This window comes from Hypanus sabinus, chromosome 8 (genome assembly GCF_030144855.1).
Source record: "Hypanus sabinus isolate sHypSab1 chromosome 8, sHypSab1.hap1, whole genome shotgun sequence".
Classification (NCBI taxonomy): Eukaryota; Metazoa; Chordata; class Chondrichthyes; order Myliobatiformes; family Dasyatidae; genus Hypanus; species Hypanus sabinus.
This window is the reverse complement of record NC_082713.1, coordinates 174291290-174295949: the sequence shown is the minus strand read 5'-3', so window position 1 is coordinate 174295949 and position 4660 is coordinate 174291290.

The following is a 4660-nucleotide window of genomic DNA, read 5'->3' as shown; positions in this document are numbered from 1 at the left end:
GCATGCGAGATTTTTGGGGTGTCAGTGACGCTGGCGCTTGCGCATTTGATCGCAGGGTCACCTCACCGGCAGCGAATTCTGAAACGCGGAAACCACTGGGTCAGCAAGATACCATTAAATGTGTCTGCAATTGCTGGTTCCGCGGCATGCCTCAAAAACAGTCAATATTTTTATGTAGAAAACTCAGCAGCTACTTTAACGAAGCAAGCTCCCACAACAATATACTTAATATCAGCAGGCGTTCCATATGTCAAAGTCCAACCCACTTACAAAGCAGATATAAAACTCAAAGAGATTCTGCTGATACTGGGAATATAGACCAACGTACACAAAATGGTACAGGAGCTCGTATGTCAGATGACATCTAAACAGTCTAGTCATGGTGAAGGGTTTAGGCTCAAAACATTGACTGTTTATTCCTCTCCATAGATGCTGCCTGAACAACTATGTTTCTCCAGCATTTTGCAGAAATAAACCTAATTTTTCAGTCAGATTCCAAATGTTGCTTATCTTTCACTTATAGCCACACCTTCCTGCTCTGATTCCCTCCTCTTCCTCCCTGTAACCTCTAGCCCCCAAAACGTCCTGGAGCCCCAAAGCCCTGATGTATGCTGGCCTCTGTTTGGTTTGTGACTCTGTTTTGCTCCTTCGGAAATTTACCTACCATTCTGTTGTTGTACTTTAAAGGAGATTGTTGCATTGCAACAACTGAGCTGTGTGAGGCACAGCTGGAACCGGAGCCCCTGGCCAGAAAGGGGAGGATCTCATTGGAAGGTAGATGTCAGGGAAAATGTTGAAATGTAAAATTGAAATTATAGGTATGATGGGTTGGATGGTTGGAAGTGTGTATATTTTAATGCAGTATTATGGTAAGGGTGATGAACTTAGAGCATGGATCAGTACATGGAACTACAATGTTGTAGCCGTGACTGAAACTTGGTTGAGAGAGGGGCAGGAATGAGTGATTAATAATCAGGTTTTCAAAGCTTTAGAAAAAATAGAGGAGGAAGTAAAAGAAGGGGGAAGTTGCACTACTCATCAGGGACAATATCAGAGCTTCACTCAGGGGAGACATAGCAGGTCAGACACTGAGTCCATTTGGTTAGAACTCAGGAATAGGAAGGGTGCATTCATATTGATGGGATTGTACTATGGACCCCCCCTAATAATCACTGGGACATTGATGAACAGTTTAAGGAAATGTGTGAAAATAATAGGGTTGTTGTCATGGGGGATTTCATCTTCCCTAATATAAACTGGGACCTTCTTAGTCCAAGGGGTTTAGATGGGGCAGAAGTGTCTCCAGTTAAGTTTCTTAAATCAATATGTAAATAGTTTAACAAGAGGCGGGGCCATATTGGACTTGATGTGTTTAAATGAACTACTGCTGCTTGAAACCGATGGAAACAACACCGATGGGGATCGGAAGCGCCCACATAGGACACCTCAGAGGAAGCGTTGGTGTAGAGTGGGGTTACAAGTGCATTGAAGGAAGCGGGGTTTTAAACTCCCTATACTGACTATCTGGCTGGCAAACGTGCAGTCTCTGGTGAATAAAATCAATGATCTCAGAGCTGAGGTGCTGAATCAGAGGGACATTAGGACCGTGTGTGTCTTTTGTTTCACGGAATCCTGGTTAACCCCTTCGGTACCGGATGCAGCGATTCAGATCGATGGGTTTATTATACACTGTCAGGATAGATCTATAGAGTCTCTCAAAAGCAAAGGTGGAGGAGTATGCCTCATGATCAACTCTTCTTGATGCACAAATATATCAGTGCTGTCCCAATTCTGCTCACCAGACCTGGAATATCTAGCAGTTAAGTGCCACCCTTTTTACCTACCACGGGAGTTCTCTGGGGTCATTTTGGTAGCAGTTTAGAGTTAATCTCAGGCCAATGTCAAGCAGGCTTTAGATGATCTGAGCAATGGGATCAACATGCACAAAACAGCGCATCCTAACATCTTCACCATTGTTTTGGGTGATTTTAACCAGGCAGGTCTGAAAAAATCACTAAGCAACTACCATCAACAGATCACTTGCAATACCAAAGGAAACAACACACTGGGCCATTGCTACTCTACCATCAAGAATGCTTGCCGTGCTATTCCATGCCCTCACTTCAGGAAGTTGATCATCTACTGTACTTTACTCCCTGAGTATAGGCTGAGACTGAATACTGCAGCACCAGTAGTGAGGACCAAGAAGATATGGACAAGGGAAGCACAGGAGCACTTACAGGACTGCTTTGACTTGATGGACTGGACTGTATTCAGGGATTCATCTTTGAACCTAGATGAGTATGCTGCAGTTGTTACTGACTTCATTAAAACCTGTGTGGATGAGTGTGTGCCTACTAAGACTTACTGTACATTCCCAAATCAAAAACTGTGGATGAACCAGAAAGTATGTCATCTGCTGAAGGCTAGAGCTGTAGCTTTCTAGTCTGGCAACCCAGACCTGTACCAGAAAACCAGATATAATTTTGCAGAGGGCTATCTCAAGGACGATGAGACAATTTTGTAGGAGGTCGGAGGCGACGTTGGATACATGGCAACTCTGGCAGGGTTTGCAAGACATTACTCCCTACAAAGTGAAGCCCAATAGCATAAATGGCAGCACTGCTTCACTACCAGATGAACTCAATGCCTTATATGCATGCTTTGAAAGGGAGAACACTACTGCAGCTGTGAAGATCCCAGCTGCACCTGATGACCCTGTGATCAATGTCTCAGAGGCCAATGTTAGACTGTCTTTAAAGAGGGTGAACCCTCGCAAGGCAGAAGGTTCCGATGGAGTACCTGGTAAGGCTCTGAAAACCTGTGCCAACTAGCTGGCGGTAGTATTCAAGGGCATTTTCAACCTCGTACTGCTATGGGCGAAAGTTCCCACTTGCTTCAAAAAGGCAACAATTATACCAGTGCCAAAGAAGAATAAACATAAGAAATAGGAGCAGGAGTAGGCCATTCGGCCCATTGAGGCTGCCACACTATTCAATAAGATCATGGCTGATCTGTCCATAAACTCAGCTGCATCTACCTGGCTTTTCCCCATAACCCTTAACTCCCCTACTATGTAAAAATCTATCTAACTGTATCTTGAATCTATTTAGAGAAGAAGCCTCAACTGCTTCCCTGGGGAGAGAATTCCACAGATTCACCACTCTCTGAGAAAAACAGTTTCTCCTCATCTCTATCCTAAATCTTCTCCTCTGAATTCTGAGGCAGTGTTCCCTAGTTCTAGTCTCACCTACCAATGGAAACAGCTTTCCTACTTCTATCTTATCTATCCCTTTCAAAATTTTGTATGTTTCTATAATATCCCCTCTCATTCTTCTGAGTTTCAGAGAGTATAGTCCCAGGTGACTCAATCTCTCCTCATAGGTTAACCCCTTCATCCCTGGAATCAACCTGGTGAACCTCCTCTGCACTGCCTCCAAACCCAGTATATCCTTCCTCAAGTATGGAGACCAGAATTGCACACAGTGCTCTAGGTGCAGCCTCACCAGTCCCTTGTATAGTTACAGCATGACCTCATTGCTCTTGAATTCAATCCCTCGAGCAATGAAGGCCAACATTCTGTTTGCCTTCTTGTAAAGGACCAGGGTAAGCATAAAACTAGGAGAGCAGGTAAAGGTAAAAAAAATAGGGGTTTTATTGACCCAAAACGCTTACAAACTCAAAAGAACTGTTCTAGAGTCCAAACTTGAATCAATTATACAAAACAGACTTTGGTTACAACAACATAGTAAATACTCCTCAAGCCAAGAGACACCACTCATCTCCTGACTGCGGGATTATATTCGATGCTGGCCAGTCCATAGTAAATTGCAGGGGAGAGAAACATTCCTCTCCTTTAAAAGATATGGCATAAATGAAGCAGCTCCAGAGAACAAACCTCTGGCAGTAGCAGAATGGCACAATCCTATTATCCAGCCCCATCTATTTAGGCTGGTGTAATGGAACAACTCAGTCATTTACCAGATTATCAGGAGGATGGTCAGCTACAGGACACTTTAATATGCCTGGTTGATGGTGCGGCTGGTAATTGCATCCACCACACTTCTTAATAACCTGTTGTACCTGCAAGCAACTTTTTACAATTCGTGAACAAGCACTCCCAAGTCTCTCTGCACAATAGCATGCTGCAATCTTTAACCATTTAAATAATAATCTGCTCTTCTATTATTCCTTCCAAAGTGGATGATCTCACATTTACCAACATTGTATTCCATCTGCCAGACCTTGGCCCACACACTTAACCTATCTATATCCCTCTGCAGACTCTCCACATCTTCTGTACAATTTGCTTTTCCACTCAGTTTAATGTCATCAGCAAATTGAGCTACGCTACACAAATCATCAATGTAAATAGTAAACAGCTGCAGGCCCAGCACCAACCCCTGCGGCACCCCACTCACCACTGATTGCCAACCAGAGAAACATCCATTTATACCAAGTCTCTGCCTTCTATTGGTTAACCAATCCACTATCCATGCTAATACACTTCCTCCGATTCCATGCATCTGTTTCTTATAAGTCTCTTGTGCAGCACCCTATTGATCACCTTTTGGAAGTATATGACATCCACCTGTTCCCCTCTTGTCCTCAAAGAACTCCAATAAGTTTGTCAAACAGGACCTGCCCTTTCTGAATCCAT